At 46.0% G+C, this 26,542-nt stretch overlaps 1 protein-coding gene across 3 annotated transcripts in view; it reads left to right on the forward strand.

Moving 5' to 3' along the window:
* DIS3L2 (DIS3 like 3'-5' exoribonuclease 2) overlaps window positions 1-26,542 on the forward strand; it is a 371,835-nt gene that overhangs the window by 306,923 nt on the left and 38,370 nt on the right. The window lies entirely within an intron of this gene.

Below are 26,542 nucleotides of genomic sequence, written 5' to 3' on the forward strand. Positions count from 1 at the left end.
GAAAGTCCTACCCCCACCCTACTCCTCCACCTTCACCTTCACCCTATGACCTTCTCCACCTTCACCCTGTGACCTTCTAGGTTCACCTTTTGAAGCTGAAGATTGAAACTCCAAATCCTGCTCCTGAGAAGTTCACATTTGTTTTTCCTAGGCAGGGCCAGCCCATCTACCCCTCCTTCCTAGGGTTCCCCTGATACTTTATTTATACCTGTTACGTGTCTTTATCGCACTGTCACATTGTCTTGCCATTTTCCTTCTGCTTCCCTGTCTCTTTTTCTAAGATTGTGAGTTTCTTAAGGGCAAAGACAACATCTTGTCCACCTTTGTATCCTCAGCCCCTGCCCAGTGCTCATTTTTAACCAGGCATTTCAAGGTCTTTAAACATCACTATACATATTGATCTTTTTAAAAAGATGATGGTAGCTGTGTTCAGGAGAGTGGATTGTAGCTCTAGAAGAGAGGCGTGTTTATATAAGAGGATTAGATACATATTATGAGCCAGGGCAGTTTTCCTTCCCTGTGAATGAAAGGGCTGGGTGTTTGGTTATTTGTTGGGGCATCCAGGGTTTAGAACAAGGTATAATGAGGATTTTCTCAAGGTGGAGTTGCCTGAACAGGTGTGAGGAGCCAGGAAGCTTTGGCACCCCCAGGGCCTGGCAGTGCTTCTGAGGCATCCTGAGCACTTCGGTGCTCACTTCTCAGACCAACTGTGTCCCCTTCAGGGGAGCGTGGTGGAAGGGGCACTCCAGGGGAAGGGAAAGAGACCCCAGTGTGCCACGCTGGGAAGGGAGATGCTGGCCTGCTGGCATGGAAAGGTAGGGAGGCACCAAACTTCCAGAAGGTTCTCTAGGGTCAGCTACCATTAGCTGCTAGTCCCTAGCCCCATGATGGGGATGAAAGCGATTTGTGTATCAAGGTGGCTGTGCAGTCTAATGCTCCTTCTGCAAAATTCTAATCAGAGCCTATTTTTGCTTTTAATGGAGATAATTCCCATAAGACAGAGGTTCTATGTTAGCTGCTGCTGGACTGTCTAAAAGAGGAAGATAACTTATATCCCAGTTGAAGTTGAAAGTGTGCCCAGATGACTCAAACCTAAGTGCCTCGCATCTCCAGGGGACATGAAGTGAGACATAGGGTTCCTGCACTGACCAGGTGATAGATAAGAAACTTCCAGGGGTGAGCAGAACCCCAGCCAGCACCCCTTGTTCCTCTCAGAGATGTGAACCTTTCAAGTTAGGGGCCTTGACAAATGGAACAGAATTTGGCTCCTCTGGGACCCTAGCTTTTGGGTAATTATACTCATAATTAGGCAGCACTTGGACTCTCCTCTTTCTATTCACGGGACACACTGCACGTCCTTGCCCTGCCTCTATGTCACACTCCACGTCACTCATATGTGAGCCAAACAGCTACATCAGAGACGTGGAATTCTTTGACGTTAGTAAAACCTGCATTAGGGAAGGGGAACCCTTGCAGCTGACCCTTAGATTTCAACCATGACTGCTTCTTGGGACAGGCCCAGTTTATTTCGGTTTTCATTGTTCAGTGAGCTGGGGCTCTGCTGCTAAGGCCAGAATCCTTTTGTTCTGTTTGCTGTCTGTCCTAAACTCTGCTGCCGGACTGTGTTTCCCCAAGTGCTGCTTTCACCTTGCCACTCAAGAGCCTGCAGTCTTACTAAGTAAATATCATGGATCAGTAAGATTTCCAAAACTATTTTGAAGACAAGATATAAGAAGATTGTTGCCTTTTTACTTTACCAAGCAAGGACATTTTCTTTAAAAAGCCAGTTACCATCTACTATCTTCATTATTTTATAAATGAAAACATTTTAGCATCAAAACAAAGACGACATAATTTCACAATATAGAGCAGTCTTTTACGTTGACTTGGTTGAACTTGGTGGAAACCTATTTAATTGTCTCATCTTTTTCTCATTTTGTTTGATCTCAAACCAGCCTGTGAGAACGATTGGATTTCTACATCAAATCTAAGTGCCCCTGCCTTTGGGGGCCTCTGTCAGGTAGCCTGGTGTGGGTGTTCCCCGCTTCCCACTAACCCCTATCCTTCCTCCTCCCTCCTGCCTTGCCTCTGTGGAGTCTGGGCCTCCGTTTGATCCCCGCAACCCTACACACCTCACTCCCTCTAGAAGCCTGCTCCAAATAGACTTCATCTTCCTCCAATATCTCTGGCTCCATTCCCCATCTCTCCCCTAGGTGCCTGGTGCAGAACACCATCGGCTTTCATTCATTTTCTTTTGCGGTTTTCTTTCTTTACTCCTTTTTATTTTCCTCCCTGCCTGCATTCTTGACTATAACTGTTGAGAAGGCAGATGTCTTACTGTTGCTTCTTTCAGATTTGTAAATCTAGCATGGTGCTGGGCACAGAAGAGGTATGCAGTCCTTCAGTGGGGCATCACTCGGCTAGCTCAGAGCTGTTGACAGTGATCTGATGTCACCTCTGAGGTCCATGGGTGCCCAGGGACACTGTGCCCATTGTATTATCTACAAGATGAAAATGTGGTATTGCTCTTCCTCAAGAAACTCCCACATTTTTAGAAGAATGATAATATTGTAGCACGGTTTGTTTTGCTTTATAATACTTCTTGATTCCCTTGTTAAGTGACATGGCAGACAGTTTTAGACTAAAGACAATTTAAGAGCTTTAAATTATTTTATAACTTTAAAATGTTCCTTTTGATTTACTTTTTTAATTGCCCACATTTTTTTTAGTATCTGCCAGGTACAAGGTAATCTGCTAGGTGTCGGGGACAAAGACAAGGTTAGAACATGGTCACAGCCCTCAGAGTGGCTTACTGTCTCCTGGAGGACGTAGAGGCAGATGGGACAGGGGTGCACAGGAAGAGCCTGGACAGCAGGCTGCACCTGTACCGGGTGTGCACATGGCTGCTTTCGTGTTCTACAGTAACACCAGCTGTTGTTTGAAGGGGCCACTTTCAAAGTCAGTTAGAAATGTGGGAACTGTTTAAAAGTTTTCTCCTAGCAACTTGCTCTTATACTAGAAATGCTGAAAACAAATTAGAAATTATTTAATTGCTCCTTGAATTGTGACCTCCTGGGATAAAGGAAATCTGCCAGAGTGGATGGAGATGAGGGCAACACCCAGGGAGGGAATCCCAACAGGTTTCTTATCTGCTTGTCAGCATGAGGCTGGTAGCCTCCTAAATAAGAAGATGTGCTAATAAATAACAGAGTCTGCTGGGTTCGAAGCACATTTGAGCAGAGAGCTGTGACTGAGCTCTGAGAATGCTGGCTTGGCCATTAGGCAGTTTGAAACTGATTTGCTACTATTAGTTTCTACCTATAAATAACAGGGAGCTCTCCCTTTTCATTCTCCTGCCTGCCACCTGCCAGCCAAGCTCTCAGGCTTACCCACCTCCCTGGTGGCCATGCCAGAGCACAGCTGAGCTCACCTCGAGGGGAGCAGAGCTCCTGTCTTTCCTGGACCCTCCTGTCTGCCTAGTTTCCTGGCTGGGATTCCTGACCCCTGGTTGCCAAGACTACCTTGTTGGTCCCTGTGGAGTTCTGTCCTGTTTGCCCAGAGGCCTCACTCAGACTTGTTTCTTTTTGGTACATGTTTCCACTCCAGACTGCCCCAGGCCCCAACTCTCAGCTCTCTTGTTGCTACCAGCTTCCAGTCAATGACTGTTTATTTGAGCATCTCCTGTGCGACAAGAGAATGTAGTGATCAAGAGCATGGACCCTGGGTCAGACTGCCTGGGTTCTGATCCCGACTCCCTCACTTAGGGAGTGTGTGGCCCTAACTCTTCTGTGCCTCAGTTTCCTTGTCAGTGAAATGGAGAGCATAACAGTACCTATGTTATAGGAATATTAGGTTAGATGAGGTGTATCCGTAAAACACTTATAACAGTGCCTGACATGTAGCAAGCACACAACAGGGATTAGCAGTGTGGCCAGATGGTGAGGAAGGACCCATTTCTGTCTTCCCAGAAGAGCTACTTTAACACAGAGGTGAACATGGAAGGACTACAGTAAACGGTGGTGGCCATCAGCAGCCATGGCATGGAGACATCGCCTCCTTTATGATACTTCCAGTCGATCTAGGGGGCAGGGGAGGATTTGAAATATAAATGCAAGGCAGAATGAGCCTCATTGCCCTCTGCAGGGAAGCAGAACAGTCTGGTTTGGCTAGGTCCCTGAAGGGAGCTCCGTGGTGAGGGATCAGCCTAGGCATGGTGGTACTGAGTTCCTTAATGAGGGTAAGATTTGGGAGCAAGGAAGGCAAGGGGATGCAGTTTTGAACGTCACACCCCAAGTCACGCAAATGTGAGCTGCAAAACATTTCATCCTGTTTTGATAACTAGACCACAGTGTGCATCACACCTGCTAACGTTGTTGCAGCTAGAATGTTTCCAGTTTTTGCTGTTATAAATAACACTGCAATTAATAGTCTTATGCATAAAATTCAAAAATCATTTTGGATTATTTCCTTAGGAGTACGTTCTTAAAATTACTAGATTGAAGGAAATTAACTTTTTTTTTTCTGTGCTACTTTTCTCTTACTACCTTTTATTATTTTATTATAAAAGTAATACATGTTTATTTTATAAAAATATAGAAATTGACCAAAAGCAGCCTTTGGTCACCTATCACTGAGTAATAACATTTTTCTATATATCCTAAGGTGTGTACATTTTTAGAGCTTTTGACTTTGAGATTACAGTCACACATTGCTTAATGACAGGGACACATTCAGAGAAATATGTCGTTAAGTGATTTTGTCAGTGTGCAACATCATAGAGTGTACTTAGACTAACCTAGATGGGATAGCCTACGACCCACCTAGGCTTTGTGGTTTACACAGTTGCTGCTCCTAGTCTACAGGCCTGTACAGCATGTGACTGTGCTGAATACGCCAGGCAGTTGGAACAAGCGCTATGTATTTGTATACCTAAACGTAGAAAAGCACAATAAAAATATGGTATTCTAATCTTATGGGACCACTGGCAGATATGGGGCCCATCGTTGGCCAAAACTTTCTTAATGCAGCACATGACTGAATTTTCCAGAAAGGTTAGACTAATTTAGGTTTTCCTCAGCAGGAAACAATAGTGCATTGTTACTGCTTCTCACTAAATTGAGAGTTTGTTAATATGATAGACTGGAAATTGTGTTTTATTATTGCTTTGACTTGCATTTGTTTTCCTGCTTGTGGGCTCAATCAACTCTTCAATCCTCTTTTTGCCATTTCTGTGAAAGGGCACATTTTACCATTTTATATGCTATCACTAGAATCTTATAATACCTTAAGCACTAGACCTACCAGCCACATTTAGCTAAAAGCACTTTTTTCTCTACTAAGGTATACTTACATACAGTAAAATCCACCCTTTTTAGTGTACAGTTCTGCAGGCTACACATATAGTCATGTAATTGCCACCACAATCAAGATATAGAACAATTCCATCACCCCAGAAATTTCCCACGTGCCCCTCTGTAGTCAGTTCCTCTTCCCTAGCCTCAGCCCCTGGCAACCATTAACTTGTTTTGCCTCTTTATAGTTTTGCCTTTCCAGAATGTCACACAAATGGAATCATTCCATTGGTAGCATTTTAAGTCTGGCCTCTTTCACTTAGCGTGAAAGTGCATTTGAGGGTCGTCCATGTTGTTGTGTGTATCAGTGGTCATTCCCTTTTGTTGCAGAGGAGTATTCTGTTGTATAGATATACCACAGTTTGTTTATCCACTTACCAGTTGAAGAATATTTGGCTTGTTTCCAGTTTTTGGCAATATGAATAATGCTGTATTTACCTACAGGCTTTTGTATGACCATTTTTTCCATTTCACTTGGGTAAATATTTGGAATAAGATTGCTGGGTCATATGGTAAGTGTATATTTAACTTCATAAAGAAGTGCCAGTTTTCCAAAGTGACTATACCACTTTGCATTCTCACCTGCAATTTTTTTTTGTTTGTTTGTTTTTGTTTTTGAGATGGAGTTTCACTCTTGTTGTTGCCCAGGCTGGAGTGCAGTGGTGCAATCTTGGCTCACTGCAACCTCCGCCTCCTGGGTTCAAGTGATTCTCCTGCCTCAGCCTCCTGAGTAGCTGGGATTACAGGCACATGCCACCACGCCCAGCTTTATTTCTTTTTGTATTTAATATAGATGGGGTTTCACCATGTTGGTCAGGCTGGTCTCAAATTCCGGACCTCAGGTAATCTACCCACCTCAGCCTCCCAAAGTGCTGGGATTACAGGCATGAGCCACCATGGCCGGCTGAGAATTCTATTTCTTATGTGCTTGCCAGCACTTGGTATTGTTAGTTTTTTATTTGTTTTGTTTTTTAGGTATGCTGATAGGTGCATAGTGGTATTTCATTGTGTTTTTAATTTGAATTTCCCTAATGACAAATTCTGTTGAGCATCTTTTCATATGTATACTTGCTGTCTGCATATCTTCTTTGGTGAAGTGTCTGTTCATATCTTTTGCCCATTTTTAATTGGGTTGTTTGGTTTCTTATTACTGAGTTTGGAGAATTGGTGTGTTTGTTTGTTTGTTTGTTTGTTTGTTTGTTTGTTTGTTTGTTTTTTGAGACAGTCTTGCACTGTCGCCCAGGCTGGAGTTCAGTGGCGCAATCCCAGCTCACTGCATCCTCTACCTCCTGGGTTCGAGTGATTATCCTGCCTCAGCCTCCCGAGTAGCTGGGATTACAGGCACCCACCACCACGCCTGGCTAATTTTTTTATATTTTTAGTAGAGATGAGGTTTCACTATGTTGGCCAGGCTTGTCTCAAACTCCTGACCTCGTGATCTGTCCACCTCGGCCTCCCAAAGTGCTGGGATTACAGGCATGAGCTACCATGCCCGGCCTGAAAACGACTTTTTAAAATATTTTAGATACAAATCCTCTACCAGGTTTGTGATTTGCAAATACTTTCTCCTAGTCTTTGGCTTGTCGTTTCGTTTCTTCTCTCTCCCTTCTCTCTGGCTTATCTTTTCCTCTCTTTTGAAAAGCGGAAGTTTTTCATTGTTATGAAGTCCAATTTATCAATCTGTTTTATGGATTGTGCTTTTGGTGTCGTATCTAAGAAACCTTTGACTAACCCAAGGTCAGAAAGATTTTCATCTGTTTTCTTCTGAAGGTTTTATAATTTTAGGATTTACATTTTAGTTTCTTCCTTTTTTAAAACATATTGCCCAGGCCTAGAAGTTTCTTTTGGAAAACAGTTGCACCTGAGAAGATGTGGGATGGAGTTGGTCCTAGGAGCCTTGCCAGGCATGATGCTCTCTGTGAGCCATCTGAAAAGGAGGTGTGTGCCTTAGAAGCTGCCCCAGGGGTGGCTTTTAAACAGATACCAGGCTTCTCTGGCTTAAGATTTGGCATCAAACTGAAGATTGTATCATTTGAAAAGAGGGTATGGGATGATTAGAGAAGAACCTCCCAACTTTCTAGATAAATCCTTCTAACTGTTTCACAAAGTCGAAATGATGAATGGTGCCAAACACAGGACTTTGCCGATTACATGCAAACACCCATGTCAGTGACTCACCCAATTATGCTTTAATCTCATAACTGAGAGGCTTTAAAAAATTATAGTCAACAAGGCAGCTTGCTAGTTATGACTGCCATTGGAATGGAGTTTTCCTCAGAACAGCTGGAGTGTAATGTGGTGGGAAGAAAGCCTGGTGTGGGTGAGAGGCCAAGGATTGCTTGCCTGGGAAGGATGTGCAGCTAATGTTTGATAGAAATCTGTGAGATGACCAACCTCAGCCAAGCTAAGTGGAGGCCCTCCATACACTGCAGCCAAAGTGCTCAGAAAACAACGATAATTGGCACCATGTCACTCATGTCAAGACACATAAAACACAGCTCTGTCTTCAAGAAATGCATGGTCCACTCTGTGATCCATGCTAGGTTATAGAAGCTGGCAGAAGATTCCAGTTCCAATAAGGCAAGGCAGTTGAGAGCAGCCTGGAAATGGCTTATCCAAGAATGTCCCAGGCAGAGCATTGCCGTGGGTTGGTTTGTTCTGGAATGTACAGGCCATTGGTGTGGTTGTGTCAGAGGAAGGGCTCCCAGTGGTAGTGGGAAATGTTGGGGATGTAACCAGGGCTGATCTGGAGGAACTTGTTTGCCCTGCCTTGAAATATGAGTGTTTTCAGCTGGGCACGGTGGCTCATGCCTATAATCCCAGCACTTTGGGAGGCCAAGGCGGGTGGATCACAAGGTCAGGAGATTGAGACCATCCTGGCTAACACGGTGAAACCCCATCTCTACTAAAAATACAAAAAATTAGCCGGGCGTGGTGGCGGGCGCCTGTGGTCCCAGCTATTTGGGAGGCTGAGGCAGGAGAATGACGTAAACCCGGGAGGTGGAGCTTGCAGGAGCCGAGACTGTGCCACTGCACCCCAGCCTGGGCGACAGAGCGAGACTCCATCCCAAAAAGAAAAAAAGAAATATGAATGTTTTCTTGAATTCAACATGGTGCTGTTGAAGCATTTTACATATAGGAGTTGTGGGATGGGACCTCTTTTTTAGAAAGATCTCTTTGGCAGCTCTGTAGAGAATGAGTTGGAAGGGGTCAAGGTGTAGACATCAAGGAAGCCACTTAGATGGCTGTGGCTGTATGCAGGTGAAGCCACACAGCTGACAGGAAGGAACAGATGAGAGAGGTGGAATCAGAACCACAAAAGGGAGGGGGGACACCTGGATATGCCCAGGTTTCTGACAGATAGGAAGACATGCTACCCAGGAGCATCATCGGCACCACCCAGGGGAGGAAGAGCAGGCATTGGGTGGAGACCCTCCAGGCTTGAGGTGCGTGAGCTGCCCACTTAAAGACGCTTGCCAGTGGCTGGACCGGAAGTCTGCTGCTCCTCTTCTACCTTGCCACAGGCTGCTGCTTCTGAGTTAGAGACATGGGAAGCATTGGGATCGCTCATCCCTCCCAAAGTACAGCAGGAAGGACTAGAAGCAATATGAAATCTAGTTGGCGAGACCACGGTGAGCACACGGGCACTTAGGAGCAGCGCGTGGCACCCATGAAAGCCTCCATCCCCTGACAGTGAGCCCAGAGGCTACTGTGGGGCAGGAGGAAACCAGCCGTCCTTGCTCCTTGCTTACACCCTCCCTCCTCACCTCCTACTCTCTGTCTTTCCGCTGAGCCCTTCTCATTTATTTAAAAAAAAAAAAAAAAAGGGAATTCACTCCCAGTCCTTTTGAAACCCAACATGTCAGTGATAGATGAGGGCGTATTCTGTAACTTCAAAGGAGAAAAGTTGAGTGAGTGAATGTGGGCCAGAGGAGTTGAAAAGTCCAAGGGAACAGGAGACCCATGGGGTGACCCCACCATCAGGAGGAGTGCCCCCCATCCCACCCCTGCTGGTGCCATGCAGAGGCACAGACAATGCCACTTTCAATAAATCATGAAGGATTCTGAATGCCTGGTTTTGTCCCATTTTCAATGGGCCTTGGGCATATTGCTTAGATATAGCCAGCCATTTGTGCAAGGTTCTCAGCTACTCAAAGGCTCAAAGTTGAGTGCTCTTTCCACTATATAATGGAGTCTTCGCATATGTGATTTTGGGGGAGATGTTTTCAGATTTCCATAGCTAGTCATAGTAAAGATGACCTCGTGGGCAGTTCAGGCCATTGTCCCCTTCTCACATCCAGCCTTTGAGTAAGGCTGTGCTTTCAGGAGTATCCATGCAGCACCTAATTCAATCACACATCTGACCCCTGCCTCTCTTTGGCACTGGCCCCTTCTCTGTGCTCAGTGTGCTGCTGGGGGCCTCTGCACAAACCCGGCTGTTCTGGAGGCGTCCTGTGCTAAGCAGAGAGCACTTGGCCATTTTCCCCACTTTCTGAATTCAGGGCCCCCTGGAGAATCTGGCATGGGGATGGCCGCCTGTTCTCATGAGGCTGCGCACATGAAGGCGCCTGTTGGAAGCGCCTTTTAAGAATCCCCAGCTTGTTTCCATCCTGGAGTCTTGCAAAGAAAGAGGAAGAATAACCTGGAGTCATTTAAGGGCTGGTGTGGTCATTGCCTTAATCATCTGTGACCATTGAGAGCCTTATTTTCTATAAAGAAGCACAGAGGCTTCTTTGGCTTTGCTTTAATAATAACAAACAGCTAGAATTTATTGAGAGCCTGCAGTTTGCCAAGTGCTTTCACGCATTCGATCATTTAATCCTCAAGCCTTTTACCCTTTTTTAGAGATGAGGAAACTGAGACTTGAGCTTAAACGCTTGTCAAAACTCACATAGCTAGAGGTGGCAGAACTAGGATAGAATCATTTCTCTTTTTATTTGAGACAGGGTCTCGCTCTGTTGCCCAGGCTGGAGTGCAATGGCATGAACATGGCTCACTGCAGTCCTCCTAGGCTCAAGTGATCCTCCCACCTCAGTCTCCTGAGTAGCTGGGATTATAGGCACGTGTCATCATGCTCAGCTAATTTTTTTGGGTTTAGTAGAGATAAAGGCTTACCATGTTGCCCAGGCTGGTCTCCAACTCCTGGGCTCAGGCAGTCCTTCTGCCTCTGCCTCCCAAAGTGTTGGAATTACAGGCGTTGTGAGCGACTGGGCCAGGACTAGGCCCAGTCTATTTCTTTTTCTGCTTACTTTTTCTATGTTGGCCAGGCTTGTCTCAAACTCCTGACCTCGTGATCTGTCCACCTCGGCCTCCCAAAGTGCTGGGATTACAGGCATGTAATCCCATTTTCTCTTGGTAGATATTGATGTTGTTTTATATTCTTCTAAAAATCTAAAAAATGGATCAAGTCCTGACCTTAGGATGATTCGAAGAGCTATTTAAAATACTGTATGATTCCATTTAGGTAACATCCTCAAAATGACAGATTTATAGAGAAGGAGAACAGGTAGGTAGTTGCCAGGAGCTAGGGATGGTGGGGGGAGCAGAGGGTGGCCCAAGGGAGAGCTGTGTAGGGAGGGAACAGTCTGTATGTAGATCGCTGTGGCAGTTACACAAATGTACGTGTGTGACCAAAATGGCATAAAACTAGACACACACATTGTGCCAATGTCAGTTTCCTGGGTTTGATATTGTGCTATAATTATGTAAGATGGAACCTTGGGTGGAAATTGGAGATGGGCACGTGGAACCTTTCTATACTATCTTTGCAATTTCCTGAAGCTATAATTATCTCAGAATAAAAAGTGGGTTTTTTTTTTTTAATTCCTCTGTGTGCAACACCAACATTGCCCCCAGGAAATAGCCAGATCTCAGTTCTAGGGCCGCTTGCCATCAGAAAGCAAGCCACATCACACAGTCGAAGTTGGCCTAGGAGTGGGGCATAAACTAGAAGAGGGTCCAGGTTTTATCGCCTGTCAGATGTGAGCTTAGGCTCTCTCATCCTATGGGAAAGCACTGAACTGAGAGTCGGCCCCCGGGCTCAAGTATCAGGGCTGCAGTTGTGCGACCCAGAGCAAGCTTCTCAACTTCTGTGAGCCTCCAGCTTCCCAGCTGTCAAGTAGGCGTGGTAACTGCACGCACCCTATGAGGCTGTTAAGAGAATCTGGCAGAATATGTTGATGTGCTTAGTATCATCTTTGATACCACGATCAATGTTATTATTTTATCTTTTCCCAATTGTACCCCCAACTTTGTAGTCAGACCAATCTCTTGTGTATTCATGGAACATTGAATATCCATTCTTATTTTCTCTGCTTTTGATCATTTATTCCTTCAACAATTATTATTGAGCACCTGTTTTGTTGAAAATTCTGGAAGGCACTAGGGATACATTGATGGACATGACCCACGTGGTCTTTGCCCTGGGAGAGCTAAAGGTCTGTTTTTTTCCCCATCACCTGGAATCTCTCCTGAGTGCATCCATCATTCAGATCCTTGCTGTCCTGCCAGACCTCAGGCCTCATCTACACCATGCAGGCCCCTCTACCAGATCAGAATTCAAAACATGACATGCTGGAACAAGCTGATTGGGACTCAGTATTTCCAAATGTGATCACTCTAAAACCTGAGTAATTTCTACAACAATAAGGTCCAATTTCTTTACCTGAGCAGTATCTGGGAAACACTCTCTCTGTGGCTTGCTTTCTGTAGGACTCCTTGGGCTGCAGCAGGAAGATACAATGCTTCAAAGCCTTGCTGTCTGCCTCAGCGGCCCCACTACCACTACACTGCTCTCCTGTGGCCGTGCTGACACGGGGTCTTCTATTAAAAGGCAGCCCTGATTTTATGCCCCAGCCCTGATTTTATGCTCCAGAGCACCAGCATCAGGGAGGCCAAATGGTAGGCCTACCAAAAGGTAGAGCTGCAAGCTCCCTCAGTAATAGAGGCAGTGCAGCTCAGTCATATCTGCCAGCCTTTATCCTGGACCTCCCGTGGGACCTGGCATGGAGCTGCGCACCACAGAGAGAATGCTTAGCAGGTGCTCGCCCATGGAACTGTGAAAGGAGAGCCTGAAGGAGACTTAGACAGGAGCCTTTTGAGGCTTTTATTTTACAGATGAAGTCCTGAATAGGGGCCCCGGACTAAATAATAGAAAGTGGCTATAAGGGTCCCCAACCCATTTTTAATAGGATAATAATAGTTCTTATATTGATCTTAATTTTTGTTGTTGTTTTGGGTTTTTTTTCTTTATTTCTGTTCTGCAGTTTTTTGACTAGCTGACCGACATTTCCTCTTTTAACCTTTTACAGACCCTGAAAGAAGCTCTAGTTCTGGTCTTATTACTAGTTAGCTGTGTGACTGGGCCACAACTGGGGGCAGGTTCATTGAATTGAAAAGGTGAGGCCAACCTGTCTCTCACCTGCTCTCCCTGAGTGGACTCACCTAGCACCTGCAGGCTCCAAGCTTGACATTGCCTGGAGGGAGCCCACCCAGGCATCCCCTTCCTCCAGTCCAGCCTCTCCACCTGCAACTGTGTGGGTCAGTCTACTCAGCTCTCACCTGATTCTTCAGCACCCACCTTAATTGCCAGTGAGCCTTGAGGAGGCTGACATTCTTAATGCCATTTGCAGTTCTCTGTTAGAATCTAGAGAAGGGGAAAGGTAAATTGTTGCAACTTCCAGCCTCCAACACAGTGTCCTTGTTTGTGGGAGAAGAAACAGCAAGTGTGGCCCAGTAGGAAGTGCCAAGACTTTAGAGCCATATGGGTTTGAGTTCCATTTCCAGGTTGGCCGAGTGTTGACTTATATATTGCCAGACCTTGGGCAGGTCAGTTACTTAACCTCCCTGAGCTTCAGTTCCCTCACGTTTAAGATAGGAGCAGTGATACCTGGACAGTTGTTCCTGGCACAGTCTCTGGTTGTATGTGGAACCTGTGATTCCTACTGCTTATCACGGGGCCCTGCATTGCCTTTACTTAAAGCCTTTGTGGGGATCACAAAGAGTAAACTTACACTGGGGTTTCTCTACAGGGACTTAAAATCTAGTTGGGACAATATGATTGTTAAACAAGTACACAGCTAGAGACAGGTTTCAACTTGAGAATAACTGAGAAGAATCAGGCCATGATAGAAGCAATTTTCATGTATCCAGACTGTGAGAAGCCAGCCCTCTGCCATGCTCCAACAGGCTGGGGTGGCCTCTTCCTTCCCCAAGCAGAGATTAATGGACAAGTTGTTACTAGTGCTGAGATTCTGGGCAGCTTCCTTGTGGAGGCACATCTGTTGACCCAGCAGGGCCTTGGAAGCTTTTTTTAAAGTAGTGAGCTTCATCTAGTGGCATAGGGCCTCCCTGATGCTGGTGCTCTGGAGCATAAAATCAGGGCTGGGGCATAAAATCAGGGCTGCCTTTTAATAGAAGACCCCGTGTCAGCACGGCCACAGGAGAGCAGTGTAGTGGTAGTGGGGCCGCTGAGGCAGACAGCAAGGCTTTGAAGCATTGTATCTTCCTGCTGCAGCCCAAGGAGTCCTACAGAAAGCAAGCCACAGAGAGAGTGTTTCCCAGATACTGCTCAGGTAAAGAAATTGGACCTTATTGTTGTAGAAATTACTCAGGTTTTAGAGTGATCACATTTGGAAATACTGAGTCCCAATCAGCTTGTTCCAGCATGTCATGTTTTGAATTCTGATCTTAACTCATTATCAGGAATAACCTCTGGCCTTACTATATAATACATCGAGAACATCATTGAGTTTTCACTATAGCTAGGCACTGTCATTATCTCTTTTTTCCTTAGGAGGCACCTAAGGTAAAAGAGATTACATACTAACAGGAAGTAAAGCCGGGATTCAAAACCCAGCAGCCTAAAGAGGCTGTACCCTTTACTTCTCTACTAAGCAGCCTCCTGTTATTGGGGTTTTATTTTTGAGACAGAGTGTCACTCTTGCCCAGGCTGGAGTGCATTGGCACAATCTTGGCTCACTGTAACCTCTGCCTTCCAGGTTCAAGAGATTTCCTGCCTCAGCCTCCTGAGTAGCTGGGATTACAGGCGTGAGCCACTGTGCCTACCTAGCCTGTCATTGGTTGTTTTCATAGGTAGAAGTGTTCACAAGCAGAAGTTCCTTCCTCTTGTCAAAGGTCTGTTTCCCTGGCAGAAAGGTGGAAGCAAGAGCATAAACTGTCTAACAGGCAGAAAGGTAGACTAGAAGATCTAGACTAGACTAAAAAGTTAGACTTTGAGATCCTCTGTCTGTCCCCTGAGTTCTGGCCCTAGAGCCCCTAGAGAGATTGCATGGCAGCTAGAGGGAAAACAAGTTTCTGCTTAATGAAAACATTCCCCTAAGATTATTGTGAAACTTATTTTTTTAACATTTAACATTGTTTAGTTTCTTAAATGATTTTCAACTGTGAGATTATCCAAGGATTTTTTTTTATTACCAAAGCTAATTTTTCATAGTTACCATTACAAATAGAAAGTTTGTTCATTTTCTTTCTTTTTTTCCTTTCCTTTTTTTCCCCCTCCTTTTATTACATAGAGACAGGGCCTCACTCTGTTGCCAGGCTAGAGTGCAATGGCGTGATCATAGCTCACTGCCGCCTCAAATTTCTGGGCTTAAATGACCCTCCCACCTCAGCCTCCTGAGTAGCTGGGACCACAGGTTCACGCCTGTGCTAATTTTTAAATGTTTTATAGAGACGGAGGTCTCACTATGTTGCCCAGGCTGCTCTCAAACTCATAGTCTCCAGCAATCCTTCCATCTCAGACTCCCAAAGTGCTGGGATTACAGACATGAGCCATCTCACCCTGCCCCATTTTCCTTCTTAATGGATCCTGGCCCTTCCACATACCCTCCATTTGGTCTTTGTATTTCATGTTAACTGTAAACTTTTGTCTGTACTGTTTTAAACTTCACAATACGCATGGGTTCTTTGGTTTTTACCACAGTTAGAACAGCATCTCTTAGACTGATACGTCATTCTGTAAAGAAATAGACTATCTAAGACACAACTAATTATCTTGGAATAGGAACTTCAGGTAACCCCAGGTATGGGCCCCATAGGTGTCCCTTCCAGATTGTTCTGAGCAACCAATTAAGAGATGTCAGATCAATGGGCATTTTGTGGCTGGATGATAGTGGAAAGTGATTCATCTACCAGGAGGTAGAAGAATCACTAAGCTCCCTTGGCAGCCCCCTTGTTGCAGGTTGAAGCCAGGGTGTAGGAGCAGGGGAGCAGGCAGTTGGGGAAGGAGGTAGATTGGCTGCCCCAGGTCCAGAAGGGACCTGAGATGGCAGTGTAGTTCTGGAATATGTTATCCAGATATTTGGCCTTGTCTGGGAGGAAGGAAGCAGAATTAGCATGGAATCAAGTCATGAACTTTGATGGGAGCTCTTAGCTGCGTAGACAGGCTTATGCAGGAGAACTCTTCATTGCCACTTGGTTCTCATTAAAACATCTGAAGATGTGAGCACTGGTTCTTCTGAAATCGTAGAGCTTCTCTTCTAACCGATATAGCAGGGGCTTATTATGAGTGCTTTCTTCCAGCAAACCTAGAAAGTATCTCGCATTCACCTGTAAAACAAACCATGAGGACAACCATAGAGGAACTCAGCTCTATTTCACAGGTAGAAAGTCTAGGACCATTAGAACCCCACCACCAACGCCAGAATCTGGGAGAGAACAGAGACAAGGTCAGAGCTGCTGGCTCCCCGCTTGGGGTTATATAACTCCCCGACTCTTCAAGTCCCTGGAAACTGAGGCCAATTCCCTGGAAGATCATTCTGTTCTCTGCTGTTTTTTCAAGAATACAGCCAGCTTGATCACTGGCTCTGAGTATTGTATGGGAATGTCCCGTTTTCTTTTTTTCCATGAACTGAATGCCTACCATTATGGTCATTGTTTCATCAGTTTGTGTTTAAACTTGCCTGGATCTCATATTTTTATGTATGTTTGGCTTATATTTTGAAGACCTTTGCTTTTTTTGTATATACCCTCATCTGTTTCCAAAAAGATTTTGCGAGGGCTTACAACAAAGGAAATGAACAGTGAGCTGCATTTAAATAATAGAAAGACAGAAAATCAGAATGAAAGGAGTGTCAGAAAGAATGTGACATCTGTAAGGGTGGGCACAGCTCCTGTGACTGGGCTTCATGTTTTCTGATTTCAGTATCACAGATGCAGTCGTCCTGCTTGATGGGGTGGGGGAGGGAGAGTTTATAAGGTTATCTCTTACAACAAACTCCATTGAACATTGAGAATTATTTTTCCTAGCATCTAAAGGCAGCTTCTCACATGAGGCTTAATATTAGAAATATTCAGTGTTACAAGAGTGGACAGCATTTTTATTTTGGGCAAATGAGGAAAGAGTTTTTTGTTTTTGTTTTTGTTTTTGGAGACTCTTGTCCAGGCCTTGCCCAGTTACTGGGTCGTGTTCTTGCCTCTCTCATGTCTGAGATTGCAGTGGCGCCATCTTGGCTCACTGCAACCTCCGCCTCCTGGGTTCGAGCGATTCTCCTGCCTCAGCCTCCCGAGTAGCTGGGATTACAAGCGCCCACCACCACGCCCAGCTAATTTTTGTATTTTTAGTAGAGATGGGGTTTCACCATGTTGGCCAGGCTGGTCTTGAACTCCTGACCTCAGGTGATCCACCTGCCTTGGCCTCCCAAAATGCTGGGATTATAGGCATGAGCCACCACGCCCAGCCAGGAAAGAGATTTTATAAGGCTATTTCTTAAGACAAAATCTGGTGAAAATAGAGGGACATATTAACCCACCCTTGAGGAAGGCAGGTGCTAGAGAGCCAAGCTCATATGATTCTACACACATAACTATCCTCTATCCTAATCTGATTCCAGGATAAAGTGTAGACCATCTCTGAGTGGGTGGAGAGCCTGTCGCTTGGGCTACTTCTGTTTCCCTTCCTTTTGCTGAGTGTTTGATCCAGGCTGTGTAGCTGTGGGAGGCTTCCACAAGGTCTGCAGCTGGGGTAGGGCAGGACTGCAAGCTTTATTTAGAAAGCAGATAGATAGGTAACAGAATTAGTATATTCTATATGCAAGGAAGTCTAGATAGCATCTTTCCCAGGTGCACAACCATCTCTGTGCATTGGAATGAGTGATATGCAGTTCTTGCAGTCAGCACTGACACTTTCCTGTGGAAGCAGCTTTGGGTAACTGCATTCCATCAACAGTAGTTGGCCTGAGGCCCCTGAGCTCTGAGCACAAATGATTTGATATGGTGATGTTCTAACGCAGTCACCCTCTTTGGCCATGAATATCCTCAAAAATTCTCCAGCTTTGATTAGGATGAGCAGATTGGCTGCACTCTCTCTCCAGCTGGCTGCATGTGACACACGCAGACTTTCTCATCATGCTTTGTATTCACTGTTGCATATTGCTCAGGCATGTGAGAGGCAAGAACATGGCCCACTAACTGGGCAAGGCCTGATCGGGAAGCTCCTGAGGTAAAGGTGCTCCTGTTCTGCTAAAGGAGACCCTGGGATCAGGGATGAGCTCTTCCCTGCTGGGCTCACCCAGTAATACAGGTCATGTGGGACAGTGGTAAGCAGAACTCTCCTGCCATAGACGTGCTGGTGAGCAATAGAGTCACCTTCAGAAGAGGAGGCGGCTTGACCTGGGGGCATGAATGCTACCACCAGGCTCTTTTCTCCTGGGACTGGCTCCTTCCTACAGAGCAACCCTCCCTGTGGGTTGACCATAGCTCCAGAGACAGACGTTTTTTTCTTCTCAGAAAGTAAAACCTCAGCATTGAAGAATCCTTGTCCTGTCATTTTTAACCTTAATGAGAACAGAACAAGCCTCTGGAACAAGGTGCAGCGCAGTCAGGAGAAGTGGCTTTAAGTGAAAACACAGCTGTGGGGTTTACAGACGACGCTGCAGGGAGGCATCATCCAATGGGAGCGGCCAGCCTCGCCATAGACTTTCCAACACTAATGAATCGGGAACTCCATGCTGAACAGGGTTTAGTTTGATGAGTCCCTGTGCCAGCAGAAGGATGTATTTTTCTTGAAAGACCAAGGTGCCAGAAATCTCCATGATTACGTTACTGGAGCAAGGTTCTTTTTTGTGGTTTGTGAAGTTGAGCGTCAGGACTGCAGGATTCTCTTGCTCTTTCTCACTCTTATTTTTTCCAGGTCAGAACCAGAGCTTGGGGTGGGGAGGAAAATCCTGCTGAATGAGCAAGTTCTTTCTTAAAAAGCTCTCTCCAAGTCCAAAAAGACTTCAGTGGACTTAGGAGAAAGAAATTTAATACATTGCCATAGAATCGTCATTAACCAAGTTAAAGCAAAGTCCACAGCATCTTTGTCTTATAAAAGAAAGCAAAAAGGAGATGGAAAAAAAGAAATTATACTTAGGAAATCCAAACCAAACAGTGAACACTAAAGAAGAAAAACCCAAGATCATCTCTGAAAATGTGATTTTCTTCTAATCAGATTTTTCTATTAAAAACCAAGGCTGCAGGTAGAAGTAACTTTTCTGATCTTTTGAAGTCTGCCATAAATGGCATAGCTGAAATGTTTGAACTGTGCTAGGATTTACCACTTTCAGCTTAAGGAAGAGTTGGACAACCTGCAAGACCCAGTGGACTATGAGGGGAAGAGTCAACCGTGGAGAGGCTGGAGGCTTCCCAGGCCAGCCTTGACCTGTGTTTGAACCTTAGTCCTAATAACTAGCAGATTGAAGCAAATTCACAGGCCTCCTGGAGAACCCATGTTGGTTTGAACTGGAGCAATCCTGGCCAAATAACTCACACTGTGCTCTTACCAGTGACCTCCCTCATCACACCCCTGTGAGGACAGCTCTGAGCTAGCATCCTAGGTTCCCCTGCTCATTCATGGAGTAGCCTGCAGAGAAAGCTGAATGGCTCTGTCCTGCTGGGGCTGTAAGTACCTTCCAGGAGACGGGCAGAGAGAGACTTGGTTGCCCATGAGAGGTCATCTTGGAGGTATTGTGAACAAAACAGGGAATTCATAAACTTTTAAACTCATTTTTTGCCCTTCCAAGGTCAGGCCAGGACTTTTCCAAAGCCTCGAAACCTCTGATGTGGTATCTTCCCTAACTGATGGAGTTTAGTGCCTAGTGGCCCTTGCATGATGTTCTCCAAGTGTGGCTGTTTGACAAAGCTGCCCGTGTGCCTGGGCCAGCCGAAGATCTACCTGCTCAATAGCCCAGAGGGACCCCGGCATGCTTGCCTAGCCACACTTTCCTGTCTTGTCCCGTCACTCTTCTGGTTATTCTTATGAATGTAGCCTGGCCCGCTGTCTTCACCAGGCTGGGATCCAAAATAAGGTCACATGTCTTTTAATAGTTACATTAAAAGACTCAGTGGACACCCCTCCTCCTGCTTATCTAGGACATTCTTTCTGCCCCTGAGTTCTCCCTGAAGTGCCATCCCCAAGCAGCAGTAATCTGAGCAGCCTGAGGAAGCTGTACATAGTCCTCAGTCACTCATTCTTGTTACCCACCTGTTGCCACCTGCTGGGAGGATCGTCTTGCTGTCTCCATTGTCATCCCACCCAGAGAGCTCAGAGGGGCTGAAGGAGGGCCTCTCAAAGGCCCAACAACCCCAACAGGGCCTGTATCCCATGTTCCCACAGAGTCTGGGGAAGATTCTCCTCTCCCAAGGGTCCTAGTCCCTTCAACTCATCCAGGCTCCTAGAGCTCACCCACACGATTCTCTAAGGCCAGTTTCCCAGGGGCCCCACCCTAGAGCAGGAGGCCTAGGTCCAAAGGGGACCCAGTGGTAGTCTCATGCTCTGGCTGCCTGGAGCCTGCCCTCCTGTATGACCTCAGCCTGAGCCCCTGAAAGGAGAAGGCTCTTCCATTTTCTGCCCTAGGGAGACTGACCTTCCCTTGTCGGGATGAAAGCCTTGCCTCTAACTGAACCCATTTGAAGGCTTCCGCCCTCTGCTGGTGGCAGCTGACAGAGCTGCCTTGTTATTGCCTCTTGGGTCCTTCACTTCCTTCCCTCTTCACTCAATACCAGGACCGTTGTGCAGTTGGAAACTGTCCACCCAGGGAAGCCTATTCCTGGGAAAAGGATTGGGTAGTGGTGAGCTCTCCTGCTTGACATGGCAGCTGCCTCTGGAGAGAGAAAGACCTTGTGAAGTCTGAATGGCTGCCATTCTTGCAGGCTGACTTCCCAAGCTGAGCCGCTCTGTGGGTGGTCCCTGCAGGTGGTGATTAGGGCCAGAGCGCTGCTGCTGCCTGGTTCCTTGCCGTGCCTGATAGGTAGGAAGTATCTAGTGAGCATTGTTGAGGGAAGGAGCTTGTGCCTCTTGAGAGTGCTGACAAAATGGCAACACCTGAACACTGAGAGTGTCTGAGCCACAGCTTGTCATCTGGTGGCAATTACTGGGCAGGAAGCAGATGTGAGGCAGAATTTATTTACTGAAGAGAAAGGAGAAATTCTTTTGAAGGGATGACATTGGACACCTGCGGTGACAGTGATAAGGACACCAAGTGCCCAGGAGACCTGGTGAAGCCACCCTCGGATTCTCTGCAGGAAACGTCCCCGGCATTCCAGCAAAGGGGAAAACAAAAGATCAGGGCCACTTTGACAGAAGAGGGACAGGCAGGAAGGGCTCCCCTGGAAGCAGGTGGAGCATGAGGAAGGGCACAAAGGCCTGAGAGAGCCTGGCCTGCTCTGAACCCCTCAGGGAAGTGGACCGCACGGGGGAGTGCATGGAGCTCTGCAGGAGGGAGAGCGACCCTTCCCTGACCTGTGAGACTCCTGTTGTCTGTCCTGAGGGCCTCCCTGGCTGGCACATCCTCCCGAGCACAGGCCCACCTCTTTCCGTTGCTCTGTTAACTGTCCATATTTGTTCATGTGAACAACCAACCTCCAGAGAGCCTGGGCTGTGTTGAATTCACTTTCATATCTTCAACAGCAGGAAGCCATCAAAGATACTAAAGAGGGAAGTGTTACCAGGTTTATGTTTCAGGAAAATAACAGCTATGTTCTAGAGAGCGGATTAGGAGAGCAGAGCCAAGGGAGTAGGAAGACACATTGTGTGTCACTGTCCTTAGGAGAAGGACGAGCAGAAATTACACAAGGGTAGTAGAGGGCCCAAAGGTGGCGGGGACCAGGCCTGCCTCCACCAAGGCGCTGGCTGCCCACTTTGTCAGTCTTTGGAGTCTGTGTCCTCCATGGCTTGGCCCCCTTCTCAGGCTAGTGGCAGGTTGCAGCAGTTCTGGCCCGCGTGACCAGAAGCACTCAACAAGCATCCCCTCGTACCTCATTGGCCTCAGTTGGGTCACACATCCATTCCTGAACCAGTTTCTAGGGCCAGGAAATGCCATGCCCTGATTGGCTTAGGTTTCTTACCTCAGAGCTGTCACGTCCAGCCCTGGAGCTAGAGGTTGGGTCTGCTTCCCCCTGGACCCCCTAGACTGAGGAGCAGGACAGGGGAATGACTAGCTGAGTGAAAGTAGGCCATCCTTAGCAAGGAGGAAATGCCTACTAGCTATGTATCCGTGTTTGCTACAGGAACCAGATGGACCCATTCATTCATCTGTTGAACCTTGTACATGGTAAGCACCTACACACCAGTAGGGACATACTTTGTGGAAACAGCATACCATCATCCTGGGTGAATTTCAGTCCTCATGAAGGATCCCCCACCCTCATCCATACCCAGACCCTTGGCTCTCCATTCCTTGACTTCTTTTTGGATCTTGTTTTTGACCAGCCATCTCCAAGGTCAGACACACGGCCTGCTCTCTGACCATGGCCTCAGCCCCTTCAACTCCCTTATCCAGTGACTCCCACACTCCTCTCCTTGACCTCTCTGACACTACATCCAGTGATTAGCAACATGGACCACACTTCAGCTGTGCCACTTACTTGGTAATTTGGGCCGAATACTTAATAAACTCTCCTATAACATAGAGGTAGGAACCGGCTTTGCAGGGCTCTTGCGACGATTAAATAAGATCAATGTGAGAGATGCTTAGGACAGAGGACGTACTTAATAAATATTAGCTCCATTCCAGACATCTGTCACCCAGCCACTTCCTTCTATTTTCTTCCCATCAGCCTCTTTCCCATTTATTTCCTTCCTGGTCCCCCGTAGGTCTCCTGGTCCATATGCTGCCGTATTGTATCTCCACTCCCTTACCCCCTTATTTTTCCCTCAAACCTTCCTGGCAGAAATTCAGCTTGGACCAACCTAACTTTCTTCACACTAATGTCTAAGTTGCTAAAAAAAAAAAAATTAACAGTGGGACAGATGCTTGCTACAGTAACTTCAGATCCTATGGCCTCAGGGGGATCCGAATACTCCCTGGCAGTCCTTATGCTCTGCCCCGGTCAACTGTTTTTCCTATTCTCCAAAGGAGCAATTTCAAACCTTCATCACTTTCCTCAAACTCCTTCCCCCATCACACTCCCCATTCTTTGCAGATAATTTGTGTCCTAATTTTCAGGAAAGAACCCAAGAAATCATACTAGGACATTCTAAATCCCCCCTGCCCAATCCACAGATCTCACTGTTATCCCTGCCCATCTTCCTTCCTCTTGCAGCTGAGAAAGGGGTTCCACTTTTGTGTTGGATCCAATCCCTTGTCATCTCAGAGACCTCGAATCTGCAGTTCTCTCTGTCTCTCTTAACGTCTTCCACCCCACCATCCATAGTGCCTTCTTCCTGTCAGCATTGAAACAAGTCTCCGTCGTCTTTAAATACACTCCCTTCAAACACCTTCAGTACACTCTCACATCCTGTCATCCTTTCCCATTCCATTTCATGAATCTTGCCTCTTCCGTAGCACTGTCTAATTTGCTAAAAGAGTTGTATCCACTTATGATTGCCATTTCCTGGCTTTCTATTCGTTTTTCAACCTGTCACCCCGATCTCTGCTTCTAGCACTCCCTGCAAGAGTCTTTTCTGATAGATCCAAAGGTTTCCTTGTTAGGGAATGTTCTCTGTTACTTGACCTCTTAGAAGGATTTAACGCTGCTGACTATGCCCTCCTTGAGGCATGTTCTCTCCTTGGCTTCTATAATGTCAGAACTCAGAAGTCCATAGCCACTCCCCAGTTTCTGTTGTCCAGCTCTTAAATACAGGTGTTTCTCAGGATTCTATCCAGGGCCCTCTTATCCCTCCAGGTTACAGTCTTGCTTATAAACTTCAGAACTGTATATTCAGCAGCCTACTGGACATCTCCACTAGATGCCTCTCAGGTATGTTAGAACCCACAATCTCAAATTGAACTCAAACTCTTCTCCCAAACCTATTGTTCTTCCTTGTCAGGTAGAGTAGCAATAGCATCTGCCCTGCAGCCTGAGCCAGAGAATCCTGAACGCTATTGTTGACTCTTCCCTCTCTCACTGACTTTATCTCCAGACCATTACCAAGTCCTGTAATGCTGGTGAGGTGAAAGGAGCATGGATTTTGGTTAAAATTCCAGTTCTAATTGTGGTTTGCACAAACTACTTAACCTTTCTCAGCCTCAAGTTCCTTATCTGTTTAAAGGAAATAGCAATACCTAATTTAAGTGGTTGTTGTCAGGATAAAGGAAAGCCTTTACTTGGTAGGTGATATGGTTTGGCTCTGTGTCCCCACTCAAGTTCACCTTGAATTTTAGTAATCCCCACATGTTGTGGGAGGGACCCAGTGGGAAGTAATTGAATCATGGGGGTGGGCTTTTCCTGTGCTGTTCTCGTGGTAGTGAATAAGTCTCACAAGATCTGATGGTTTTATAAATGGGAGTTTCCCTGCACAAGCCCTCTTGCCTCTCACCACCTAAGACTTGCCTTTGCCTCTCCTTTGCCTTCCACCATGATTGTGAGGCCTCCCCAGCCATATGGAACTGTGAGTCCATTAAACCTCTTTCCTTTATAAATTACCCGGTCTCAGGTATGTATTTATTAGCGGTGTGAGAACAGATTAATACAGTAGGCATTCAATAAATGTGAGTCCTCCATTTAGTAAACATGACTGCTCTTCTGTTCCAGTCCTCTCCCCTGCCCTATCACCACCTGGGCTGACTTGCCTTATTGTTGAATTGGTGTGTACATAGTTTCCTGACTTTGAGAATCCCCCTGCAATTAGATTTCCCATAGTTCCTTCATGACTAAGGACTAAGTGCTGGTCACCACAGCATTGCGTGGGGTCTGGGAGGCAGATTCCAGATGTCACTGGCACATAGTTAGATGTGTATGTACTTCCAAGTCTTGTCTCTTAGCTGTCTCTAACGCCACTGCACCTCCGTAAGCCAAATCCTCATCATCTCATTGGGCTACTGCAGCAGCCCCCTCTAAGGCCTTTCTCCATGCCCTCTCTCACTTCAGCCCTTCTCTACCTGACCATCAGAGCTGGTCTTTCTGCCCTGAAACCTGCCATGGCCTCTCTCTTCTGGTGAAGTGAAGTCCACACATTCCTATGTGCAGCCTGCCTTGCCAGCTCATCTCCCTTGCGTGCCTGTGCCAGCCCAGTGGCTAAGTCCTCTCTGACCCAGTGACACCTTTCATGATAAGGGAGCAAGAAGGATGCTTAGATACTGGTTGAGAAGCTGAATACTATACTTCTTGGGTCTAGTGGCTAGTAGGACAGGCATAAGACACTCAGCTAAGACCAGTTGTCCAGAAAACAGGGACCAAAAGACACAGGAAACCCAGGAGAGCTTAGAATTCTGTAAGAATCACCAGTCATAAAATAAGGAGGAAAACCTATTAGTCTTCTGTCAGAGCAATATATGCTTATGAAGAATTTGGAAGATGCAAAGAAAGTAATCTCCTGGAACCTCTCACCGAGTGATAGGCACTGTTGCCGTTTAGGTATGTTCCTTCCAAGTCTTTTTTTTTTGAGACAGTCTCTTGCTATGTCGCCCAGGCTGGAATGCAGTGGCAAAATCTTGGCTCACTGCAACCTCCACCCCCTAGGTTCAAGCGATGCTCATGTCTCAGCCTCTCTAGTAGCTGGGACTACAGGTGCGTGCCACCACACCCAGCTAATTTTTTGTGTTTTAGTAGAGATGGGGTTTTACCATGTTGCCCAGGCTGGTCTCCTGAGCTCAGGCAATCCCCCTGCCTCGGCCTCCCAAAGTGCTAGGATTATAGGCATGAGCCACTGCATCTGGCCTCAGTCTTTCTTCTAGGAAGTCTTTGTCCTTTTTTACATAGTGTTCATGGTACACTGTATAATCAAGTGTGCATCCTGCTTTATCTCATCTGTCCAACCTATTTTTCCTGGGTTAGTAAAAATTCTTCCTAAGCCACGTAACGACTGCCTGCTATTCCACGTGTGACTATAGGATAGTTTGTTTAACCTTTTGCTACTGCTGGACTTTTTAGTGTTTCCAATAAATAACACTGGGGGGAACAGTTTTGCAAATAAAACTTTTCTTCCTACATTTCTGATAATTTTTCTAAGCTATAAATTCATAACTTAAATCACTGAGTCAAATGATATGAAAATTTCTAAGCAATGCAGACTCAAAATGGACAGAATGAATATAGACCTGACCTCAGCTGCAAAGAGAGAGGTAAAGAGAAAAGGGTTGTAATTAATAGATTCTTTTAAAATTACTTTTTACTTCACAAAGGAGAGGGCTGGGAAGATTCAAGTGGTGCTCTGTAGGGCAAACATGCCTTTGACTTGAAGTTCTGGTTTCATGATGGTCAAGAAGGGCTTGTTTCTGCTTTTGTGTTTTCATCTGGGTCAGTTAGAGGACAAACCATTCCTATGAGTTTCTTTCCCACTAAGGAAGAGAAAAATCGTCCAGTATCTAATGATGCAGATCATTAGCTATGTTCGCAGCCTTGTAGTTAAAAAAAAAAAAAATTATAATAATGTATCCTCCTAATGTGCAGTTAATTTTAGTTAAAATTTCCCTAGTGCTTTAAAAACCCAGCGAATTTATAAACATGGTAATTGGCTTGCATTTGGAACGTTAAAGCTGTCATAACCAGCTGGCTGTAGCAGGACGTGCTGCACCTCCTTGAGCTCTGTTGGAAGTTCAGCACTCACCTGAGCACTGCTCTCTGGAATCCAAAAAGAAACCAGGACCTTCCCAGAGTTCCTGTTCCTGATATTCCATAACTGAAGAAAGCTAATGAGTGTCTCAAAGTTAACATGCCCAAAGTCAAACCTTTGACTGCCTATCAGTCCCCAAATTCAGTTTTTCTCTCAGCAGTGGATCAGCCACCTGACTGGTGATTCAGATTCAAAAGCT

Source organism: Nomascus leucogenys, chromosome 22a (genome assembly GCF_006542625.1).
Source record: "Nomascus leucogenys isolate Asia chromosome 22a, Asia_NLE_v1, whole genome shotgun sequence".
Classification (NCBI taxonomy): Eukaryota; Metazoa; Chordata; class Mammalia; order Primates; family Hylobatidae; genus Nomascus; species Nomascus leucogenys.